This window comes from Plenodomus lingam, assembly GCF_022343315.1.
Source record: "Plenodomus lingam strain CAN1 chromosome Unknown contig_13, whole genome shotgun sequence".
Classification (NCBI taxonomy): domain Eukaryota; kingdom Fungi; phylum Ascomycota; class Dothideomycetes; order Pleosporales; family Leptosphaeriaceae; genus Plenodomus; species Plenodomus lingam.
This window is the reverse complement of record NW_027093931.1, coordinates 647-12745: the sequence shown is the minus strand read 5'-3', so window position 1 is coordinate 12745 and position 12099 is coordinate 647.

The following is a 12099-nucleotide window of genomic DNA, read 5'->3' as shown; positions in this document are numbered from 1 at the left end:
ACTAGCAAGAGAATACTTAGAGCCACGTTACCTATCTAATTCCCTAAGTCTTTAATTCTAAAAAGCTAAGGAAATAATTACCCTCCTTTAAACTTACTTTATTACTAGAAATAAGATAGCTAAGAATTAGACTATATTTAACTGCCTATATATAACTAATATAGAGATATTCCCTGCTTTTAAGTTATAATTCTAGAGTCTTGCTATTAAAGGAGAAGTACCTTAATTAGAGTAGTATTACTACCTCTAGATAAAGATTACACCTTCCCTAAGGATGCTAAACCTTACTTTCTAATAGAATTAGCACAATAATTTTAAGACTATAGTAGATTATCTTACTACTTTTAATATAGAACACTACCTATACCCTACCTTATCTACTCCTACCTAGACTACTCTATTATCTAGAAAAGGACTAACCCCCTTCTAACACTCTAGAAACTAGTCCTATTTAGACACTAATTAGAAACCCTATAATAGACCCTTAATAGCTAAACCTTATATGCCCTACTTATAATAATAAGGCACTATCCCTTAAAATAATTAACCCCTATCTGCTACACTAGCTACTCCTAGCGCTACTATAATAGGAACCCTAGTAACTTGCTATAATTATAGAAAGCCTAGGCACTTCTCTAGTAACTACCTTAAACCCCCTAGGATTTAGGCTATAGATATAGAATAGGTTACTAAGAATTCTAAGGAAGAAGATACTGCTAAATTAACTAATTTAGATAGCTATTAGACAGGAAACAATAACGCCTAGGAGGATTCTCCTTCCTAGGCCTAACTTAATATAACCTATTAAACCTTTCCTTAACTAAATTATTTTTTAGTTCCTATTTACTTGCATGTATAACCCTATACCTTAATAGATCTAGTATTTGCCTAAACGCTTTAGTAGATACTAGGGCCTAAGGTTACTTATTTCTTAATTTAAAAATTGCTTATAATATCTCTTCTACACTTAGGGTACCTATCTAAAAGCTACTATATAAGCTTACTATTAAAGGGTTCTAGGATTAGATTACCTCCCTAGTTGCCTACTATATTTAGCTTTATATAATAGTTAGTAGCTAAAAGGTTTATAACTACCCCTTTATAATAGTAGACTTAGGTTCTTAGGATTATATTATTAGATAACACTAGCTAAAATAGTTCTAAATCCTAATTAATATAGATAAATCTTAACTAATCTAGCTAGAGAAATATCCTCTAACCTACAACCCCGCACCTCCTATTCTAGTATAACTCTACTAGCAAGTGCTATCTACTCTAGTTACCTACAATATCTTGCAAAGAGACGCCCTTTAGGATTAAGAGGAGAACTAGAACTAAAACAGTCCTAGTTTAATTAACTAGATACGTGGTATACTTAAAATTCTAGCTACTTATAGGGCTACTACTAAACCTATTACGCTACCTACCCTAGTCTAATTGCTAACTATTACCCTACCTGTAAAATTCTAAATTACTACTATTTCTACTAATACTTTCTATTTTAATATAAAAAAATCTTCTAATAAATTCTTTACTACTAGCCTGTATAAGATTAAGCGTAGGATCTAAACCCTATCTAAATAGGATACTCTTAAACACAGCTTGTTAGATTAGAAGCTCCTATCTAACTATAACTCCTATTAGGACGTCTTTAACAAGGCTAAGGCTAACAAACTTCTAATCTACTAGCCTTACGACTATAAGATAGTCCTAGAGGAACCCCTTCTAAACTACTAGAGTCCCCTCTATTATTAAAATGCTAAGGAACTCTAGGCTACTAAGGAATATGTACAAGAGCACCTATAGAAAGGTTTTATTAAGACTAGTTAGAGCCTATTTGCCTCTCCTATCCTATGCTTTAAAAAGCTAAATAGAGGCCTTAGGATCTGTGTAGATTACTATAAGCTTAATAGCTTAACGCGAAAGGACGCGTATCTAATACCCTATATAGATAATCTTTTATCCTAGCTAGCTAAAGCAAAAATCTTTATAAAATTAGATATTTATGCTGCCTTTAATAAGATCTAAATAGACCCTAACTTAGAGGAGTACACTACTTTCTGCACTAGGTATAGTGCCTATAAATGCAAAGTCCTACTATTTAGGCTATGTAATAGACCTATAACCTATTACTACTATATAAGTAATATACTAATAGATTATTTAGATAACTTCTATATTACCTATCTAGATAATATCCTTATCTACTCTAAAGACCTTGCTACTTATAAGGACTATATTTAAAAAGTCCTTAAGCGTCTTTATTCTACTAGATTATAGGCTAATATTAAGAAAAGCAAATTCTATATAACCTGTACCTGTTACCTTAGATATATCCTTACTAACAAAGGCTTAGAGGTAGATCCTAACAAAGTTAAAGTACTCTAAAACTAGTCTACTCCTAAAACAATAACTAGAGTAAAGTCCTTCCTAGGATTTACTAGATTCTACTAGCAATTTGTGGAAAACTTCTCTAAGATAGCTAAGCCCTTAACTACTCTCTAGAGCCCTGCTACCCTATTTGTATAGACTTTGGAATGCTAATAAGCCTTTAACTAGCTTAGGAATGCCCTGCTAGTAATCCTAAGCTTAGCTTACTTCTATGCTAAGTACCCTCTAAAACTAGAGACAGACGCCTCTAATAGAGTTATTGCAGCTATCCTCTTACAGGAGCATCCTAATAGGAAATAGTACCCTATATCCTTCTTTAGTTAGACCCTTACTAGTTCTAAACTTAACTAGGAAATCTATAACAAAGAATTATTTGCAATAATCTGCGCCTTTAAGAAATAGCATGCTAACCTAATAAGTACTTAGCACCTTATTAAAGTATACACAGACTATAGAGCACTAGAGTACTTTATATCTACTAAAGTCCTTAGTGCTAGGCAAGCTAGATAGCTAGAGGTTATAAGTCCCTTTAACTTCTAAATTAAGTATACTCCTAGATCTCACAACGCCTAAGTAGATATCCTAAGTAGAAGGGAACAGGATATAATTAACCTTAAGGCTACTTAAAGGGATAATTATTTATAAGTAATAATCGCCCTAGATAGGTTACACCCCTAAATCAACTCTAACTTAGCGCAAGACTACCTAGCTAAGCGTTCCTTACTAATCCTTGCTTTAATTATAGTAGTTTAGAACCCTATAACTCTTAGATCCCTAGAACTTATTAAAACTCTTCTCTAAGAAAATAGGTCCTTATTCCTGATAGAAAGATTAGAGTTGCCTAAGCACTATTAGATAGAAAACAGACTCCTTCTCTACTAGGATTAACTTTGCGTGCCTACTAGATTAGTCTTATATACTAGACTAATTCGTAAGGCTTATAATTAAGTGTCTACTACCTACCTATCTGCCACTAAAACCTATTAGATTCTAGCCTAACATTACTACTAGAAAGGTATAGAGACTACCTATAAACGCTACGTTTGGAACTGTATCCTATGCAGGAGAGGGCACCTAAGATAGCACTAACTCCCTAGCATACTCTACCCCCTTCCTATCCCTAGTCTACTAATACAACACCTGTGCATTAATTTTAAGGATTTTCCCTAGGATTAACGTGGTTACAATTAGATTATAGTTATTATTAATCGCCTATTAAAGCAAGCTATTACTATCCCTTACTATAAAACTATAGACGCCTAAGGTATAGCTACCTTATTTATTTAGTAGGTGTACTAATTTAGACACACTCTAGATACTATTATTTCTAATTATAGCCCTTAGTTTGTATCTAGTTTCTAGTCTAAGTTCTGTTAGATTATAGGCACTAAAGTTAAGCTCTCTACTACCTACTACAAATAAACTAATAGATAAACTAAGATTATAAACAAGTATATTAATTAGAGACTAAGGCCTTTTGTATCCTATTACTAAGATAACTAGAGCAACCTACTACCTATAATAGACTATGCCTAAAGTACTCTTCTATATTTATCTATTAGCATAGCTCTATATTAGCTCCTCTTTAGTTCCTTACTAAAGCAAAGTTAGTATTAGAAACTAGAAAAGACCCTATCTACTATACTAGAGAAACTAAACTATAAGGACGCCTTATCCCTTGCTACTTAGATACACGACGCCTAGAAGATTGCTAAAGAAAATATAGAAAGAGCTTAAGACTAAATACGCTCTACTACTAATTACTATTACTATCTAGTTAACTAGAAGGTTAGTAACTATATTTATCTATCTACTACTAATCTTTCTATTTTACAACCTAGCTAAAAACTATCTAAATAATAGGAAGGTCCCTTTAAGGTATTAGAACAAGTAGGAAACGCGTATCACCTTTAATTGCTACCTAGTTCTAAGATCTATAATATTTTCTCGCCTAATATACTATATAAAGATCCCTAAGACCTATTACCTAGATAAGAGGCTCTAAAACCCCCTAGTACACCTATATAAGGTGTAGAGGAATAGGAGGTAGAAGAAATCCTAGCTAGCAAATTATATTAATCTAAGCTAAAATATAAGGTTAAGTAGGTTAGACACAATCCTAATCCTATTTAGTACCCTGCCTCTAACTTTATAGGTGCTCCCTATAAATTATAGGCATTCTACTAATAGTATCTAAGTTAGCTAGGTCCCCTACGCAGCTTACTAAAATAGATTTAAGCCTAGGAAAAGGGCAAGGAGGATCTAATATTACTTCACAACAATTATACCTAATATTAGGACTAATTTATATCCTATTTAGCTACGTATTATCTATTAACTACTATCTATTACTATTATTCTTGTTGCTATTTATTATTATATCCTATTTAGAACTAACCTAGAACCTTTAAGGTTCCTAGGACACTACCCCTAGGAAACCTCTTTATTCTATATCTATCTCTCTATTAGAACCTAGTTTAGACTCCGTATTAGCTAAGATAGCGCCTAGACTATCTTTCTTGGCTGGCTTCTAGACAACTAGTGCAGCAGGTGCGGGAGTAGGTGCGGGAGCAGGGACGGGAGCAGGGACAGGAGCTAGGACTAATTTAGACTCCTTCTTATAGAAGGCCTTTATCTTAGCCTATAATAGGAGGGCTAGTTATATGCAGGCTAGGGATAGGGGTCCGTGCCCTAGGAAGAAGAAGTAAAGGTAAAGGTAAAGGTAAAGGTGGAATTATTTTACAAAAAGCTCTTCTTTAATAAGGGATCTAAACCTAATCCTAAGGATAGGGACTATCCTTTCTCTATAGGAGGGGGTAGTATAATAATAAGGTAGAATTGCCTGCCTATTATTCTATGCCAAGTTAGGCCTAATAAAGGCCTGACTTACTAATGTATATAGAGAACAGCTCGCCTATAGTTAGAATAGGCATGTTCTTCTTGTCCTTTTGTACAAGACCTATAGGTGTAGGAATCTTATCCTTTTCTATATAGACACGCACTCCTATATACCTTTAAGTTATATAGGATACCTTTTAAATGCCCTACCTACCTAAGTTGTTATAAATATAGTAATCTATACTACCTTAATAAGGTAGCAAACCGCTTACTAACTCTTTGTTAAACAGGTCCTTAAACTCTTGTAGTTCTAGTAGCAACTTTATCTTTCTAGTTTTATACTTAGGTTTATAGGGAACTATATTACTAGTAATATAGATAGTGTGTATATTAATAGGACTTCTCTTATTAACACTTCCTAGATATTTTATTAGGCGTAAGTTATATATTACCTATAAAATATCTAGTATATTTATTGCAAAAATTTGTACCTATATATCTTCCTATTAGGATCCTTAATTTAGCAACCCTGCTATAACTAAACCTAAGACAGTAGAGATACAGGTAGGATATAGGCGTCTCCTGCTCTCTTATACTACTATATTTCCTGCCTTCCTAATTATTAATTTGCCTTATAGAATATCTATAACAACGCCCTCTCTACACAGCTATAGTCTGCCTAGTATTAGTTAATAGGAGAGACTATGTACCACATAAGCTAAAAGCTAAGACTACTAACTATCTAAATTATAGTCTAATGCTACTAACTATAAAATTCTTATACCCTTAGCAATTCCCTAGGCATGTTACAAGGGTCGCGGGGGAATATTAATAAAGTTCCTACTAATCTATTTTACTAACTTTTCCTTAACTACACTAAAATACTAGCACCCTAAATTAACTATTGCTTGCACGTTCTCTACTCTACCTAGGAGGAGGAGAATAAAGAAGGGAGGATTATTTAACCCCGCCTTAATATCTAGGGGACACTTAATAGCCTCTGCTATTAATAATTCCTCTATTATAGTGTCCTCCTTATACCCCTAACTTAGCCTAAAGTTAGGGGCGGCTAGTTTTCTAAATTAGGGCCGCTTACTAATATTGTAACTGTCTTAACACCTACTAGTTATAGTAATAGGGTATTAGGGCATGCACGCACAAAATAACTGCCCTATCTACACTAGGTGTAGACCTTTGCTAGTTTCTGTGTATTAAATAGGTCCTATAGGATCTAGTTAGGACGTAATATTAGTAGTTTAGTAGGTACACTTAATAACGCTGCTACTTCTACTATATTTATATTACTGTCCTTATCTAAGTTAGACTTCTACTAGGGTTCCTTAGACTTACTAGCCTAAAGAAAGCCTAGTTCTAGAGAGGCTATTTTAATATCTACTATAATTATCTTATATTCCTCTATAGCTGTATTATAGTTTGTCCTAGAGACTCCCCTATTAAGGGAAACTAAGCGCATATAACTATTAAGAGATTACTAAAGTTATAAAAGCTTTTATTTATTATTCTAGTATAAACCTCCTAACTATATAAGGAGCTATACAAAATTTATAAAGAACTCTATAAAAGGCTAATTTTAGCCCTAATATAAGTATTCTAATATAACTTAGGTACGCTCCTGCCTATAATAGTTACTATAATAGAACGCTAGGTAGTTAAGAAACCTGCTTATATCCTAATATTTACGTGCACTATCCTTAAAGTATAGTGCTATAGCGCGCTAGACTACAGGTAATAACTAGGACTAAATATATATAAACCTTGCCTCCTTATCCCTAATAAAGACCTTGTCTGCACGCAGTTTAAACTCTATAGTTATTTGCTAGGAGGAGAAGTTTGCCTTAGTGCTATTATATAGCAAGCTAACTAGGAAAGGTTTGTAGCGTAAGGTAGGAGAGGGCAGAGGTAGCATGTTATTAAACCTAGCGGGCTTAGAGGAGGGTTAGGGTAGAATCTAATTACGTATTTCCTTGTTCTGTTAACGTAGTATAGCTATTATAGTAGAGTCTTAAGCCTATTATTCTATTAATCTATAGACCTATTATATTAGCCTTTCTACTATATTAGGTTGCACCTAGTTATTCTAAACATCCAGCGCGTCTATCTCTTATTACTATTATAGTATATTTAGAAGAAGATACTAAAATATTATAGACTAGCCTTAAGGGAGAATATAATAAGCGTTAATAATAGTATTTAGTATCTTAAAGGAGAGGTAAGCCCTCCACAGCTTTTTATAGGTGTCTAGTGTGTTTGCTTAGTAGTAGTGTTAGACTTAGTCCGTCTTGTGTTAGACCTAGGCTTAGGTATAAGCCTAAGCCCTTCACATCCCTATACTATTCCTTAAACCTATCTAGAGCCTTAGTATCCTGCACTACCTCTAGTAGGTGCTATGTTAGATTAATATACCCCTTCTATTTTACTAGGACTTAATACTTTCCTTTTCCTCTTGCATTCTTTATATAAAGGATCTCTTCTACTTCCTATTTATCTAGCGTTATATCTTTATTTTCTAGAGTAACTGTTAGACCTAGTTATAAGTCCTAAAGCTTCTAGCTTAGCAGCGGGTTATTAGCAGCTCTCTCTAGCAGATCTATATGCACAGTCTTATACAAGATCCCTAGTAAATCTAATACTACTATAAGTAGAGTAAGGACTTCTATTACTCTATACTTTACCTATAGCTAGTTAAACTTTTTGCTTAGTTAGTTTATCTTTATATTACGTATTACAAACTAAACTATATTACCTTTTAGGAACTTTTTAGCTAGGCGTTAGGACTAGTTTATTACTTCCTATTATTATTACTATTAGAACGCAATAGCAGCTTGCGCTAGCTCTACACCCCTCTATAGGTGCGATAAGAACGCTATAGCCTCTCTATAAGGATTCTTAGGCTTTACTAGTAGTAATATTATCTTTTATATTATATCTGTAGTATACCTATTTAAAAGTAGATTTAGGCTAACACTAGTTATGCTAGAGTCTCTATTATTAAGTGCAAGTTAGCAGGCTAGCAGGTAGTTAGGCTAGTTAGTCTGCTTAAAGCATACCATTATCCGCAGCACTACCTGCACCTCTTAGTTTGCCTACTCTGTCCCGCCGTCTATCTAGGGGTAGTATGTAGTGGATAGTAACTAGTTTATCTTTATTATCTAGCATAACGTTGTCTAGAAAGATCCTAACTAGTTAGAGCCTTAGTTAGTAATAATAGAGGATAGGAAGCCCTAGAACTACTACTAGTTATCCTAGAAGATCCTTATATAATAATTAGCTACTATAGAGACTGTTGCTTTAAGCTAAACATATTTAGACAATCTATTAGTAATAACTAATAGGTACTAAGGTTTACTATTATCTTTTATAGGTAGGTTAACTATAAAATCTATAGATATTTAGGACTAGTATTATAACGTAACTAGTATAGGTTGTAATAGACCCTATTAGCGCTTCTAGGAGATATAAGCACTATAATAATAGCAGTTCTAAATATACTACGTAACGTCTCCTAATATTCTATCCTAATAATAGTTGCGGTGTAGTATTTAAAATATTATATTCTTCCCTAGATATCCTACTAAACCTAATTTATGTGCTTACTATATAATAGTAGTTATAAGGGGTTCCTATATTAGCAACTAAATAACGCCCCTCTAAAGCAAAGTGCCGTGTGCGCTAATTACATAGTCCCTAATCTATTACTTTATATTAGCTAAAACTAGGAAGGACCTAGCGCCTTTCTAAACTATATTAAGACGTACTTAGTATATCTTATCTTCTAGTACTGCTTTGTCCTATAGTGTCTATATATATATGTTAGCAAAGAGGCTAGCGCCCTTTAGTAACTTAGACGCCTCCTCTACTTCTAACACTACAACCTAAATTAATTTAGGGCGTATTACTAACTATAGTGTTGCTTTAGAGGAGTTTAAATCTTATAGTTACCTACTTAAGGTATTAGGTTATCCTATAAGATAGCTAGGTCTATACTATAGGATGTACTAGTATTTTAAAAGTTCCTCTGCCTAGCAGCACTATTACTTGCTTAAGCTTTAAAGGCTAGTAAAGTACTCTAGGTTTTTATAGTCTGTAAATATTGTGAATAGCTTATAAACGCTCTATAGCTCTACTAACTAACTTTTAAGACACTTAATAATAGCTAGCAATTCCTTGTTATGTATAGTGTAGTTTTATCTCTCTAGTGTTAGTGCTATAGAGTAGTAAGTAACCCTAATTAATACCCCTGTATAACCCACTATCTAATCAACTACTAGCTTACTACTAAGTGCCTAATAAAAAGCAGGAGCTCTAGTAAGGAAGGTTTACTAATTATTCACCTTCTAGTAAGGGTAGCTAAAGCTCTATATATATAAGTACGATCTTAATAGATATAATCTAATAATCTATCTCCTAAATTATTCCTAACCTTAGTAATCTAGATTTCCACATATACTATATTACTAAGCGCATTTTATTAAGTCGCTTCTTATACGTGTTGCGCGCTTCCTTTATAAATAGGTACTATAACCTAAAATTAGCTACACTACTATATAACTATATAAGTGCTAGGCTAGACTCTATAAAGCTCCCTACTACTATTATTAATCCTAAAGTTTTGTTAAAGTGCTCCCCTAGTGCTCCTATAAAGTTGTCTGCGATATTCCTCTATTATATAATAGTGCTTACATATATCTTATTAATCTAGCTATCTATAGTTACACCTCCTTTCTATAGAAGAGGGATACCTTTATAAAGTGCCTAAGTCCACGCGTTAAACTCTTTAGGCTAAACTAAGTCTAACTTTTTAATAGCTAAAAGACTCCTCTATTATAACGTATACTAATAGTCTAGTGCAAAACTTCTAGGTATTATAGGCTAAAGCTGTAACCCTCTAGGTTATAGGCTTAACCTTAGGGACTATAGAGAACCTGTTAATATTAGGGATCCTAGTAAACTTAGCTTAACTACTAGCTATTTTCCTTTCTAGACTTCTAATAACTATTTAGGGCTTGTTATTTTATTTAGGATCTTCTAGTAGTAGCTTTGTTAGATACTTGTGGTTTTATTAGATATCTAAAGTTTTTAGTGTAGTTTGTTATAGTAGTAGCAGCGTAGGCAGAATATATACAGCAACACGCGTGCCTTCTTATTATGCTTGCGCCTTCCTATTATTCTCCTATCTTTACTTTGTTCTACCTTTACTTATTTATTGTCCTTCTACCTTTACTTATTTATTGCCCTTCTACCTTTACTTTCTTATTATCCTTATTATAATTACTTGTCTACGCGCAGGTAGGTAGTTAGTGTAGCTAATTAGAGCGTTGTATATCTAAAGGGTTAAATTAGCGCACCCTTTGGATACCTATTTAGGACTAGCGCGCTTCCTACCTTCCCCCTGCTAATCTTGCGCCTGTCCTATAGCGTATCTTTTCCTAAGTTTTAATACTAAAGTATTAATACTATTAACTCTTAATTATTAATTATCCTCCTCTTAATTACTTTTACTAGAATCTAAGATGTTAAAATATTAGTATTCTGCTTATTCTTTGTCTAAGAGCGTCCTAGGCCTAATCTTAAGAGTAGGACTACCTATATCTAGTTGCAGGATTTCCTAGTCCTAATTATCTAATTTAACTTCCTTATTTTCTTCTCTTCCCTCTATACCTAACTTATTAAACTGCGTAGGTAGCGCTTAGAAGATATGCCTATTTTCCTATAGTGCCCTATCCTATAACTTTATAAGTCCTTAGTCTTCCTAGTTTACCTTATCCTAGCTTCTCTAGTAGAAGATCTTTATCCTCTAGCCTAGCGTTATATATGCGAACTTAGTTCTATCTAAATCTTTTAGCTAATACGTCCCTAACTCTAGAAAGCTCTACGCTACTAGGTATAGACCTAGCTATTTATTACTAAGTTTCCTATCTCTAGATATATTTGTCTAGTAGACTAAATCCTATAGTAGTACTAATAAGCTAGGGCTAATTTCCTCTCTTTAAATTTCCTTATAGTTGTCCTAATATTCTTTCTTCTATAAGCGTAGCCTCTTAATTCTTAATACTACATCCTTAAGAAACTAATCTCTTAGGTTAACCTAGGTGGCCCTTACTACTAGTAGCTAAGCCCTATCTATTATCTGCCTAAAGGGAAGCGTCTGCTATATTAGAAGAGCTAGTTTAATTAGGAGCACTAGGTTCTAACTAGTAACTAGCTAGTATATAGAGTATCTAGTATTTTCTTAAATAGATATTTAGTTAGCTAGGAGTACTATTAGTAGATTAGAGACCTAGCTCCCCTAGAGCTTTACAAGCGCGTTAATAATTAGTTTATACCCTCCTTTAATTTTTCTATTAGCCTAAGGGTTATATATAGAGATCTAAACCCTATATATACTATAGATAGTAGCTAAATCATAAATAACTTTTTAGAAGTTAGGCCCCCTATTAATTATAATCCTTTACGCCATGCTCTATCTATATAGGATATCTTTGTATATAAATTTAGTAATAGTTTTTAATCTATTATTTAGTAATACTTGTGCTTTAGGCTACCTACTTAAATAGTCCTAGGCTATTACTAGGAATTATTTCCTAGAATTATAAGGCATGTAGACTACGTTAATAGCTACTATCTCCTATAGCGCATAGGAGTAGGTGTTAGTAAGTATATTAACCTTCTTCTTACTACTTCTTTTCTAATACTTATAACACGTGCGTAGAGTAAGCCTTACTATCTTATATATCCTTTCCTACTAATATTGCTAAGCTATTATTAAGTAGATAGTATTTACCCTATAATAACTAATAAGGCAATGTATTTCCTATATAGTAGCAATCCTAACGTCTTTATTATTAACTA